This window comes from Anabrus simplex, chromosome 3, assembly GCF_040414725.1.
Source record: "Anabrus simplex isolate iqAnaSimp1 chromosome 3, ASM4041472v1, whole genome shotgun sequence".
Classification (NCBI taxonomy): domain Eukaryota; kingdom Metazoa; phylum Arthropoda; class Insecta; order Orthoptera; family Tettigoniidae; genus Anabrus; species Anabrus simplex.
In genome coordinates this window covers 19,012,349-19,026,710 of record NC_090267.1, presented here as the reverse complement: position 1 = coordinate 19,026,710, position 14,362 = coordinate 19,012,349, and the positions used below count along the sequence as shown (strand labels likewise).

The window sequence follows — 14,362 nt, the reverse complement described above, 5'->3', positions numbered from 1 at the left end:
TATCTAACACTACTTTGACTGCTGAATGCCAGTTTCTTGTTAATATCGACATGGTATGGCGTGAGGTAATAATAATCATAATAATATTGTGGTAAAATGTAGCCCGGCTGTCATATTATTTGTAAAGTTATATTAAACTAGCTGTAGTACCCGGCGTTGCCCGGATAGTTTCTGAATATTTCCCTTTAAGATTTGCATTACCAGTTATGTGCGAAGTGAATTTTTATAGAATTCCTTTTTGACTTGCAGATCGATATGTTACGATCTATAATGTAGTTTTAGAATTATTGAGATGTTTTTGATTTGAAGTTTTAGATTATTTAATTTTCGAGTAAAACTTCGTCCTTATGGAAGCTCGAATCGACTGGGAAGTATTTGATCCTGTCAAAAATTAATAAGTGATAACTATATGTATTTAGCCATTGCACTATAGATTCGATGTACAGGATTTCAACTGTCAATGAGACTGTCCCCCTCTTGCCCCCACCCCTAAGAGGTAAAAAATCTGGATTGTTACCATTCATCTCAGTGACCCTGAAAACTCTAGATTCGACACTGTTTTCGATTATTTTTATATCTCACTCCCCCCTCACCCTCACTCCAAAGGGGGCTGAACATGAACTTTAAAAAATTTGGAGTGTCACTATTCATTTCAGCGACCGTGAAAACTATGGATTCAATACTATTCTAGATTATTTTTATACCACCCCCTTGCCTGCTGCCCATAAGGGTGCTAGGGGTGTCCTACCCCACATGGTTTGTCTCCTGATACTAATTGATAAGTGTAGCAAGTTTGGTGAAATTGCTCCAGTGGTTTAGGAGATGTCATTTACACACCCACGCATACACATACATCCATTTTTATATATAGTAAGAAGAAGAAAAGATTTTATATATAGTTTTTTTTATTATTTTTGTATCTCACCCCCTTTGCCCCGCACTTGGACCCGTAAAAAATTTGGAGTATTTCTATTCATCTCAGAGACCCTGAAATCTATGTATATTCGAAACTGTTTTTAATTATTTCTATATCTCGCCCCCCCCCCATTTGCTCCCCACCTAAAAGGGTGCTGAACTTGGACTTCAAAAAATTCTGGAGTATTACTTTTCAACTCGGCGACCCTGAAAACTATGAATTCGACACTATTCTCGATTATTTTTTATAACTAACCCCCCTGACCCCTCTCCTTTAAGGACGCTGGGGATGGCTTACCCCCACAGTGCTTGTCTCCTGATAGTAAGTAATAAGTTTGGTTGAAATTGCTCCAGTGGTTTAGGAGGAGATGTGTCATTTACACACTCACATACATCCATTTTTATATAGTGATAAGATTTTTATACTTCACCCCCTTTCCATCCCCACCCAACGGAGTCCTATGAGTGCCTTACACAACAGTATATTTTTTCCAGATACTAAGTCTTATGTGTACCAATTTTGGTTGGCAGGTATGCCCAAATGTACCTTACTGCTCTAGAATCCTGGAGCTGACGTTGCCATGGTTACGGCAGTTCATTTCTTTTATCCGATTCCTCGAGCAGGGGTAGTGTGGTGCCAATATCTCCATAACGGTTGGCTTTATGGCCTTAAAACATGGTTTTTGGGCCCATAGGGCTTACCAAGTTTTGTTCTTTGCGTCAAGAGGATTAAATTGAGCTTTGTCTCGTCCTTATACGACAAATTCAATATTTTGCCTATATTAGCCTATTATTTTTATATATTGTTTTGAAAATAAAATACAGCCCATGTTACTCACTGGCAATATAGCTATCTATAGGTGAAGAAATTAAAATCGGTTCAGTAGTTTTTGAGTCTGTTCGTTACAAACAAACAAATTTTTCCTCTTTATAATGTTAGTATAGATGGGAAGTAATGAAATCTTACTTGGAGAGCATCTCAGAGGAGACATGTGTTCATTGCAAAGTCCAGGAACCCACCATCCCACCCGAAGAAGTATATTTACTTTTATAACCTAATGCAGACTGTTACATGCCATTTTCTGCCATCTTCATTTCTGAAGTAGCTACTTGCATCCCTATTGGCCAATGCGAATTGGCACGTGATGTCGTTGCAGTCAATAATGTTAATCATAATCCGTTACCAACCCCAGCACAATAAAAGCACAAAAAGAATTCTTAATTATTATTATAAATACATTGCGTAACGAACTCCGCCTGAATAAAATACCAATCGTGTTTCCACAGGAAAATAGAGGCCTAGGAACCGGGCTGTTCACGGCAAGAATCGGACCAATGGTCTTGTCCACGGGTTCAGGGTCGCATCGCGGCTGTCAACAGCAAGAACCCTAACTGTCCAGACTAATGGTCTTGTCCACAGCAAGAATCCTAACCATCCAGACCAATGGTATTGTCCACGGGTCCAGGGCCGCATCACGGCTTCTAACCTTGGGGCTTAGGCCCCCAGACCCCCTTTGCTTGTCAATCTATTAGTTCCTAAGTACAGAGGTTGTCAGCACTTGACAACATCTTTCCCTTGAAGTCCGCGAGTGTGTAAACAAACGAAAATAGTTACGCGGGTGTGAATGTCAAACGACAATCGTTGCGCTGGGCTACAATATTAATAATATGGTTATTTTGCTTTACGTCCCACTAACTACTCTTTTACGGTTTTCGGGGACGCCGAGGTGCCGGAATATTATAGTCCCGCAGGAGTTCTTTTACTTGCCAGTAAATCTATCAGCACGAGGCTGACGTATTTGGGCCCCTTCAAATACTACTGGACTGAGCCAGGATCGAACCTGCCAAGTTGGGGTCAGAAGGCCAGCACGTCAACCATCTGAGCCACTCAGTCTGGCATGGCGTGAGGTAGTGCATTACACTCTCACAGGTTTGTAGTTGACTATATTGGTACTGTAATTTATGTAGCCTATACTAGATGTACTCGACACCACCTAATAACCTAAAAGTCTATTTCAGATGTCTTAACACAATGCTGTCCGCTCACGTATCAATACGTGTTTCCAAGCACGGTGCTCTGCAGCCGATCACGTATAAATACGTGTTTGTGCAAGTCTGTCTTCTGATGCCATCTAACGGTTATTGAGGAACTATTTGGAGATTATCGTTGATGTGCCTAAATGGTAGAAAAACTACGCTTCTTCTAGTACTGGTTGTGCCCGTTTTAGTGCGTCAGTTGCATTTGTTTTTGCCTTCAAATATCTTCCGTGTATCCATCAATGCTAGTAAACCAAAATGGCAGCCCCGGTAAACAAAAACAGTGGACTGACTCCTGGTGATATTATACATGAATTATATGCTGATGATTTGTCATATGTTTCCCGTGATTGTCAGGAGAGTGAAGATGAATTGTCTAATGATAATTCTAGTGCTAGTGTCATGCATTTATGTGGAAGTGATGCGTTGAATGACACGTTTATTGCACCATGTGAGCAATGACCTGATGCTTCAGATAGCAAAGATGGTCTAGATGTAAGTACTGTTGATAATATTCTCCCTATTTCTGGCAGTGAGTGGCCTAACAGGATATTATATTGTTTTTGGAGTCTTTCTCGTGGACGCCTGGCGTTAAAATTTCGCCGAGTGAACATGAACATATAGGTTGTGATGTCAAGTTGTTCATTTGTAATGATTTGTTGGCGTATATGGTGGAGTAATCAAACGGATATCAATACCAGAATGAACCGAAATATAAAATCTCGCCAAAAACTTTAAAGTGGACAGATATAACTGTGAATGAACTTAAAATTATTAAATTATGATACCCTGCAATAACTCCATGTCTCTGCCAAAGCCTTCCGGCCACAGGGGCCAGTTATACGTCAGATGGGCCGGACAGCAATGTGTTAAGTATTATTCAGGAAAGCATCTGTGGGGATGTTACACTTATTCATTGTTTTTGAAGGATGGTTTCCTTGAAGGTATTAGTTGTTGTTTCTGTCATCAGTCCATAGAGTGGTTTCATGCAGCATTGCATGCTACCCTGTCCTCTGTTAAACTTTTTATTTCTACTTAAATGCTACTTCCTATATCTACTCTAATTGGATTGTCATGTTCATGCCTTGGTCTATCCCTACCGTTCTAAACACCCACGCTTCCCTCGAAACCTAGTTGAACAAGTCCTGGCTGCCCTAAGATGTGTTCTATCATTCTGTCCCTTCTTCTCATCACATTTCATTGAATCACTTTCCTCTCACAGATTCAATTCATTATCTTATTGTAATTCGCTGTACCCATATCACTGTCAGCATTCTTCTGTAACACTACATCATTTGATTATCAAGGTAGTTAATATCTATTGTGCAAAATTCCCATTTGTATTCTTATATGACTCATATATCAAATTTGCATAATTTTTTCCTTTAGCAGTGTTCAGTCCTGTGTTTGTGGTAGGTAAATTTAGTACTGTCCTTCGTTTTGCCGTAGCAAGGAAAGTCTATTCATCACATACTTTGCAAATGCAGAGTAGTTCAAGCCAAGCTAACTCATCATCACAGTCTTACTTCGATCCATTATCTAGCATACATCAAACAGTACGCCAACAGCTCATAGTAAATTTGGTTGTTATTAAGTATAATTCACTGAAGTTAGCTTCTCCAGTTTATTGAGGCGCAAGGTTAAAGATAGGCCAGAATGAAAGGCTATGTTTTGTATCAGAACTTTGGTACTTTTGAAATTATTCACAAATGATTTTAAAGCACTCCTAGCATAGATTTTCTTCGCAAGGAATAATAATGATGTAATAGGTTTTCTGTTCAAAGTTGTGCCCTGCTTGTCATGCCACTAATTAAGTGCACCTTCAAGTGACTCATTGCCTCATATCTGTTCTTGTGCACTTTCTCAAGAACATATTGTTGTTGATACACCACCTCTCCACTCGTCCTTTGCCACAGTTGTTCCAACCTTTCTCAAATTCACATTATTTCTGTATTTTCTAGCAGATACCACATTTTCATTAGGTATGAATATTGATCCTCATCAGCTCCACCATCAGCTGTCATAGATAGTCTATGTGTCACTGAAGAGCAATACTATGGAAATGAACAGTGAGGAGTTTCCCATTGTTTTCCTCACCAAGCAGAAGTTGCTATTACATATCAGTCTGCCGTCCTGTGTAAATGAAGACCAGGTAGATGCATTTCCTTGGAAAATGGTCCTCTACGCAGACCTCTTGCAACCACTTATTCAGTAATGCCCATTCTCCAAATGTGATTGCACCATTGTTCTGTTCCACTGCACGGTACACGTAGCGTGTTTAGTGTAAGTCTAGGGACTCCAAATCTATGTTTCTGTTGTACACATACTTTATGATGTCTTTCTGGCTTCCTTTTCAAAGTTGGGTATGTGAACCCTAATGGGTGACATCAAGAGCCACATTGTATTAAACTAACATACCAATTGTTTTAAGGGACCGTTCATTAGAAGCACGTGGAGCTGTTACTTTCTTCCCCTGAGTTGAGCCTGATAGCCATAATGTATCATAACAGTGGCCTCCGGGTATTCAAATAAACACACAAACTGTCTTTTGGTCATGTCTTAGGACACTGTTAGTAGCACGTGGAACTGCTATCCACTGTTTATAATAGTAATAGCAGAAGCCTGTGCTCACCTCAAATACCGACACTCACATTATACAGAACTTTTTTTTTAACTTATTGCTGTGGAGCCATCACTGTATGGAAGTGAGACATGGATAAAAGCGAACATGGAAAGTAAGAACACAAAAACATATGAATTGTGATGTTACCAAAATGTGTGGTAAGTCAGAAGGATGGTTCAGGTCGCAAATAAAGGTATAGTGAATAGGGCAATTAGTGGAGAAATATTTTGCAAAAGTTGATATTAAGAAGAGATTGACAGATTTGACAATGAGAAAATCAAAACTTGTTCAACTGATTTCAAAGGCACGTATGTGCATTAGTAATTTTGTAGGGTAATATTAAATATTGGAACAGATTGAGGATGTAATACTTAAGTAGAAATGAGTAGGTAAGCACAGAATATGGTGACATGGAGATCTGTATCAAACTAGTCTGTGGCCCTGAAGGGTAGCTCACGATATGGTGGCATGGAGATGGTTCATTCCCAGTCAGTGCATGTGGAATGTTTGAAATAAATGCCATATCCCCATGGTTAGGATTCCTTGCAGGACTAAAGGCTGTGAGGGTATGATAAAGAAATTCACGATTACGGAAAGCTGCGCTCGTACATGCTTACATTGTAGGTTTGCAAACTATGACACTGATAATAATATAGGTATTTTCTGTTCCTTGTTTCAGTAGACAATCAGTGGATGCAATTTTCTGCTCAAGTTGATGTAATTACTTCTGTTGCTGTGTGAAATGGACCAGAAAGTGCAGATCAAGGAGGAACCAGTCTGGCTTGATGGAACTGCAGGTACTTCATTCGTAAGTATCATTCCCCATTACTTTATAGTGATTGGAATTAACTCATGTTCAACAGCTCTGTATTAAAGAAATTAGTGCTATTGTTGGAAGTGAAATCTTTTAATATACTACTCTTTTAGGTTGTCAACATGCAACATAATTCTAAATGATTTATTGCATTCTAAAATCTATAATTTTTAATGTAGTCCTATTCATTTGGAATAATATTTGATACATAATCAGAAACATAAACTCCACAAATTTTGAAAACCCCCTATGGGAACGCAGATGAAGAAAACAACCATGCAGTGTTCTACCCACCAATTTTCGGCAGCAGGAATAAGTTGCCAGGTATGGAGTACTATGTAAGAAATGAATATGATATAATTTCACTTTACTCCCCTCAGTGCATTGACAATAATATCAGACATGTGAACATTAACTGTAAAATTGAACTATTTTAGTGTTATCAGTTGATCATGAATAACAACCAAAAGATAAATACGGTATTTTGAACTTTTAGTATTCTGCTGCTTCTGGGACTTGCCACTTGGTTGCTGTGGAAATCCATACGGGTTCATGACGTCATGCAGAATTGAGTACTCGCGTGTGATTCTACACTAATCGACGCACCGCATGCGCATTATATTGTATACACTACATGATAGTCGAGCTAAAGTTTTTAAACTCTGATGTAATTGATGCAGTTATTCTGACAATAATGAAGATTTATTATTTACATAAACATTTTTACAGTGTTTAAATTTTGAATACCCAATGGGTCAAATATGTATTAATATTACGTGACTAGCACATATCTAGGTTATGTTAGCAGGGCGGTCTCTAGAAACAGCTGGGCGGTGCACCCGCTAAAAGAGTCCTAGGGTGAACACTCCCATATTGTCTCCTGCCTGTCAAAGAGGCAACTAAAAGGGGCTATCAAGGGATGATGGAAATGGAACCATGAGATTATGGCCTGGTATCCATGTGGGGGTCTGCCACGTGCCGCAGTGAAGTATGTTGGTTTCCCTGTAATCAGAATGGGTCTGCATTACCTGTGAGTATTACCACAGTGTGAGCAACACCATGAGTATATGTGGCTTGTGATTAATTCCACTGTGTGAGGAACACTACAGGAATACCAGCACCCATGGTTACTCCCACTAACTGAAGAACACCATGGGTCTGCGATGCTTGTGAGTAGTACCCTTATGTGAGGAACAGCATCGGTCTCTGTTACCTGTGAGTGGTGCTGTTATGTGTGATATACCTTGGCTCTACATTACCTGTGATTTGTACCACATGAGTCCATGTTACGTGTGATTTGAACCACTATTGAGGAAGACCATGGTTCTCGTTTACTAGTGATTAGTACAATTATGAGAGCATGTGGCCTGGATTTTGGATCATATCAATATGAGGCATTGTGAATTGGATCCATTGACTGTTTTGGATTCAGTCATTTTTCATCATCATTCGTTTTAGATTTTGGTCAGTGGATACAATTTGGAGTTTAAATTATCTTTTCATTTAATTGCACCTCGTAGAATTATGGGTCAATAACCTAGCTGTTAGGCCCATTTAAACAACAAACATCATCATCAGAATTTGAAAAGTACTTTTGTGGGTGTTTCATTGTGTTCGTTTGATCGCCGGCACATCTGGGTGCTAGACTGATTGCATTCCTGTACACTGTAGCATGTCACCATCGATGACCATCAGATGAGTGGGTGATTGCATTGTTATTGGAAATGGTCGCTTGTGATGTTGCGACAGCTATTGCATTAATCGACCCACCAGGGACGTCAAACATGAATACACAAGAAATCAAAGTGATGTGGAAGGAGCTACGCATAACTTACCCAAAATCCGTAAGATCGTTGTGTGATTGCCAACTTGCTGGTCAAACTATATAATGATAACTCAGAAATAAATAACAAAGCTTTAATAAAGGAAAATATAAATTAAATAATTATAGAGATACATAGAATCAATCTTATCAACCCCGTTGGCCATTGGCTGCAATTTATTCATTATTATTAATATAAACACCAAAAGGTTGTATGAAGGAATTAAGTTTTTAAAAAGCAATACCAAGGATGGTTAGTTAGGTCAAAATCGAAATTAATCCTCTCAGTGTCGGGTGTATTTGTCAGGTACTAGCCAAGTGTGCCACCCACTTATTGTCCGATTTGCAACTCGAGAAAAAAAAATTTCACTCTCTCTATTTGCACTCGTTCTCAGTGAAACTTTTTTCTTTTATGTAAAAGGAATCTTCCTTTGAATTAATGGCACTTTATACCTAAAATTATTTATAGTTAAAATTAAAATAAATAATGAGTTTAAAAATTTAAAATACAATTAATGAAAATCCACATTTTAAGGCAAATATGTAGTTCTAAAATTCAGTATGACTAACTTACTGATGGTATTTCTTGTAGCAAAGACTCTTGTTTAGGATAAAATTATATTATTTGGAGTGAAAGTATGCCGTAAAGGTAAAAATACATTCTACAGCTTCAGCATCATGAGGAGGGGCATGTTTTGGTCCAGGTAGCTGGAGGAAAGGGTGAGGTGGTTGGTATGGTAAATCACTATCATGGGTGACTTCACTGAATAATGGCAATGTGTGATATTGTTAATACCAATATTACTGTGGGAATGTTCGTTACTTTCTGAATTATCCCTAACCTCGGCAGTTTGCGGTGTTCCACTTACAACATTGCTTTCAGCATCACTCTCACAGACTATAACCTCACTAGAAGTGTTTTCATACTATCATGAAGTCCAGTTCACTTACTGACTCAACATAATCGTCATTCCCTAAACTATGTATGTATGTAAATTGTTTTGTAAATACGTCGCCCCGTAAGTCCGCCACCACTGTTGATATGTACACAAGATGTGCGGATACAACCTTAACATTTTTAAATGTTCGTCATTTGAAAACAAATAAATTTATGGGCCTCCTAGTTGTAAATTTGGAGACTACACACCTTCCTTGATAAGAATATACTGATGTGTGCTACCATCTAACGGGAAAGGAAGAACTATGACTGTTTCTGAAAGAGTCTGCATTGCATGTGGCAGCTGGTTTCATCACTTCTACTGCCGTATCCTATCTAGATTGTGGCTGCAAGTGTGTCTGTCTTCTGTTGTGTGTAGTGTGGGAGGGCTGCAAAGTGGATATTCAAAGCCATTTCTTCAAATTGTTGAGCCAGGGTGTTCATCTTCGCCCAGGTCCTCTTTCTGCCTTAATTACTTGTAACAGACTTTACTTAATTGATTGCTCTTAGTGTGACCTGTATATCCCAGTCTCCTCATTTTAATTGATTTATGAACTCAGTTAGATGGATCTTTTCTTTCTTGATTACCTTCTCATGTTTAACATGGTGTATCCACAAGAATTCACATTTGCTAGTGTATCCACATCCTGGAAGGTTGAAATCTCTTTTTGTCTCACTACTACGACATCTAGACCTCTACATGATTTAGTAAGATGGGGAGGACAGAAGCCTTTACTATTCTCTTGTGTGCTTTAAGTTTGTGTCTCTAGAGTTTGGGAGATCCCCATGATCATGAAGTTGGATTCTGATTACTCTATCCAGCACTTTACTTCAACAGAACTTTCCCATATTGCTCCCGAGGTATACCATATTTTGTACCCTCTCGATTTGTTGGTTCTTTACCATAAGGATTTCAGGTGGTATAGGTTTCTTGTTATGACTATGTACATTGTCTTTCAGCTGTAATCCATGCTTCATGGGCTCCAGTGACTAGTTCTTGAAATTCCTATGTACAGTCTGCAATCAGTACTGCATCTCCTCATACGGGTTAATAAGGTTTCTGTTGAACTTAATACCTTTTGGAGCCTTCAAGCACATCAGTGAGCATCTGCTGTGAGTAGATGTTAAAGAAGAGAGGTTATAACACTCACCCCTATCTCATTCATTGCATTATCATGGCAGGCTTCTGGCCCTTCACTTGCAAATATTGTGCCACGTGTTCCAAGACCATTGCTAAATTCAAACTGTGTGTCGCTGGTGTTCTCGCACTTGCGATTGATTCCACAATGGATGGTTTTGAGGAAATCTTTAGCACCTGGTCCATGGTGAGACGCTTCTGCTTCTGACTGTATTTACCTTCACTTTCTTATATGTTTAATTAATGGTAAGGAATCTTTGCTTTCTTTCTGTACTGGCAATCTTATACTTGATACTTTATTATACTCTCACAAGATGGCAGTAGTGTTCCCTCTCTTACCTTTGGCTTTCCTACCTCCTTGATTTTAAGTCTCATAATGGTGTTTTTTCTTTCTACTTACAATCAAAACAAAATGTAGTCTAGAAACATATTATATTACTATATTAAATTAGATTCAAATGATGTTAGGCTGGAGATTTGCGCAGAATCTGTAATTCTGTAACTACTTAACCTGGAATGTTTGACTCATTGTACACTTTACCTTCATTAATTCTGTGCCTTCTTTTACCCTGCCTTATTGGTTTCACTTTGATTACCATTCTTGTGAACATTATGCTTTGAAGGAATAGCCATATTGTTCCACCCTTTGATTGGGTTTTGCCTATTTTCACCATCTTGCCACATTATATGTGTACTTCTTACCTTAATTCCCACCTTATATCACTTCAGTGTTGTGGCATGATATGGTCAGTTCCAATATTCTTGGTGTGACTGACATCTACATTTATATATATAAGTAAAAGTTTTGTTTGTACATTGCTCAGAATTAAAAAGAATTGTATATTTGAATTGGATATGTCCACAGTAAGGAAATGCACTTTTTAATTTGCAATTGTGTCTGTCTGTACACGCATCGGGAGAAAACGCCTGAAGAGAATGTGATGAATATCAGTATGTAAAGTTGGAGAATGAACCACTACAATCTAGGCTATGAATCATTTTATTCATGCTGAGTGACATGGCAGTTTGGGGGAAGGCCTGAAATTGAATTCTGAAGTTATTTCTGATCATTTATGTCTTATACGTTTTTACTGTAACAGAGATATTCATGAAATTTGTATTTTTGTTGCTAAGTCCATATCAATGCCGAACCACGAGAAGATGGGTGAACAGAATTTAATTAAAATCAGTATGTAGGGCTGGGGAATGAGAAACAACAATCCAGGCCATATATAATTTTGTTCACCCTGGATGAAATGATAGTTCAGGGGAAGGCACCAGAAATTTAATTTTTAAGTACCCATGTTATTGGTCCTATCGAAAAGTACTACTAACAAAAGTTATAGAAAATACAATTTCTGATCATTTATGTTTTTGTTCAGTTTTACCGTAGCGACGATGATAAGAAAGGTATTTCAGAGTCGGAAGAAAACTAACTGTGAAGGCCTACAATATCGATAGCTCATAAAATTGATCAACAATAATATTACATTGACGATTGTGTATTGTGATGTTCTTTGTCTTTTATGCTGTGCTGCCACTTATCTCAAATAGATGGGATTACTGCTGCATAAAGTGTATAACAGCCTGCCTAAATATAGGCGGGAAATAACTGGAGAATTAGTTAGCTCTCTTTAGCATGCCAATCATTTGGTTCATACATTTTCTGATACTGCTAGTATATAACACACTGGTTCACTATAATATTTCAGCTGTTTGATTCCTCATCTGAGGCGCTGATTGGAAGGAGCAGTATGCACACTTTATGAAATAATGGCATGGAGGAATGAAAACATTTAATAGTAGTAATAGTTAGAGGAGTGTTCACGGTTGTCTGTTGCATGACATTCCAGCTCTGGAGATTTAGACTGTTAGATCAGCAGCATAGTATGGTTCGTTAAAATAGATAAAATGTGTGGTTTTTCATTTGATGGAGTATTTCATATGAATATCAATAGGTAGAGGAAGGTTCACCTATTCAGTACCATTAGCTTAATATAGTGTCCTGTATAAATGGAACCTAAAACACAACTGGCCAAATGCATCCCATCTTAATGACTTCATAACAACCATAACAGTCAGAATTAGCCATTACCTAACTTCCTAGCGTTCAGCAAGAAGAGGTTGGTTTCAGATTTAGGAAGAAATTAAATAATATAATTAAACTACGTAATACCAAGTCTGAACCAAATCAGGGCTTTAAAATTAATTCAGTTTCGAAGTTTAAAAAAGAAAATTAAAGAAAACAACTTAATTGTAATGAAACTCGACAAAGGTAACATGACTGTCATCATCAGTAAAGGGGAGTACATTAATAAATCAAACAACTTCCTTTCCAACAAAAGTTTTACATTATTAAAAATGGTCCTACAACTAAAATTCAAAAGAACTTAGAACAATTGCTTAAAATTCTTTCCTCTTAAATGACAAAAAACCACTGAACTAATCAGTATGAACCCAGGACTCCCCAAAGCTAGAGCACAACCCAAGATCCACAAGGCTGACGTCCCCATGAGACCTATCCTTATTCAGTATATACAACGATACTGTTATATAAAACCCCGCAGTATGTACAACAGTTTTTAAAGAAAAATTTCAGGCTTATAGCCAACAAGTCCATTAAAACACATTAGTATTAGTTGACAACTTAAAAAATTTTGAAGGTCAACCTCACAATACAATCCATTTTTTTGATATTAAAAACATATTGCACCTGCCCCTTACCCATACGGTCTCTGGTGTTAGATCATCAGGGTTGCTTACTCGGTTAAAATAAAGTGGGCATCAAATATAAAATAATTTAGCGGCATACAGGGTAGGAGAAGCTGGTGTCATAACTACTACAAATGAGAATGAGAGTTTTAAAGTTTTAAACAACTGAAAGGGGTTTATTGAATCCTGATGATTATGAAGAATGATACACATATGCACGTGAAGACAGGAATCGATTTTGCATCATTGCGGATTGTTGAAAATGTACTATTTGAGGAATAAAACTGAGTACTGCCATCATTTGCGGAACTGTGTCGTGACTTCCTGTGTACGGAATATTTATTATAAATCACTGAAGCTATTTCCAATTTTACTGGGTAAACAAATCATAACACTCAATGTAAACAAATCTGAGTGACACCTAAACACGAATTGATTTCCCACTGGAATAACTTTACCTGATATAATACAAACAGTACAAGCATTAGAGGTCTTGGGTTCATATCAAACCCTCACCCGAATACATAAATTCGCCGCACCAATGGGGAAAACCATTGTCGACGCTGAATGACATCACAATATAATACACAATAAGTATTCAAGAGAAATACAAATTTTATTTACACAATACAAGTGAGACACTAGACATGTGTCCCAATACTGTGAGATTGCTGCACACAAGCCCAGAACCGAGCCAGAGTCCACAATGTCCCTAAGGATTTTGAAAACCCTACTAATGGTTTTATGCAAGAGAATAATAATTAAAAGAAACACAGGTCGCACATATTTCCGAAGTCTATCTAAATCAGCCGAGTAAATAAATCAATTAGCACATCCCGAAGGAACACATGCCAGGCGGACTACAAGTTCTCGGTAAAGTCAAAGACACACAAAAAACTTCTCTGCGTGAGGGTCACTCATAAACAAAGTCCCCCAAGTCTCTCCGCCCACTCAGCTGGAAGGGAACCAGCGGGACAATACATCTCTGTCAAGGGAGAAGAAATGCCCCTTAAGAATCTCACTTTTACATCAAATCGCCTCATACACATAACATCCTAATTCATTATATTGAGGCGATTCCTAATTCATCTCTCAATTCATAAGCATGTGTATAAACATGATCTGACATTAATATCGCACATCGTGAGTCCTCACTTCGAATCATACTAACTTCGTCGTCTGGTGCATTTGCCGGCCAACATATTCCTTATCTCCGCACACAATCTTATCCCAGATGGTTTGATAGTAATCAAACACAGAAATATGAATATCAAAACACCGGCTTCTAATTATTATTTTTATTGTCTTTATTATTGTTATTAATATTATTATTTTATTATTGTGATTATTTTTATTATTATCAC

The 14,362-nt window shown here is 37.9% G+C and overlaps 1 long non-coding RNA gene across 1 annotated transcript in view; it reads left to right on the top strand.

Annotated features, from left to right (window-relative positions):
* LOC136866957 (uncharacterized) overlaps positions 1-14,362 on the top strand; it is a 28,345-nt gene that overhangs the window by 725 nt on the left and 13,258 nt on the right. Inside the window, exon 2 of the long non-coding RNA XR_010859598.2 lies at positions 6,255-6,383. This is a non-coding gene — a long non-coding RNA (uncharacterized lncRNA). The remainder of the gene's footprint in view (positions 1-6,254; positions 6,384-14,362) is intronic.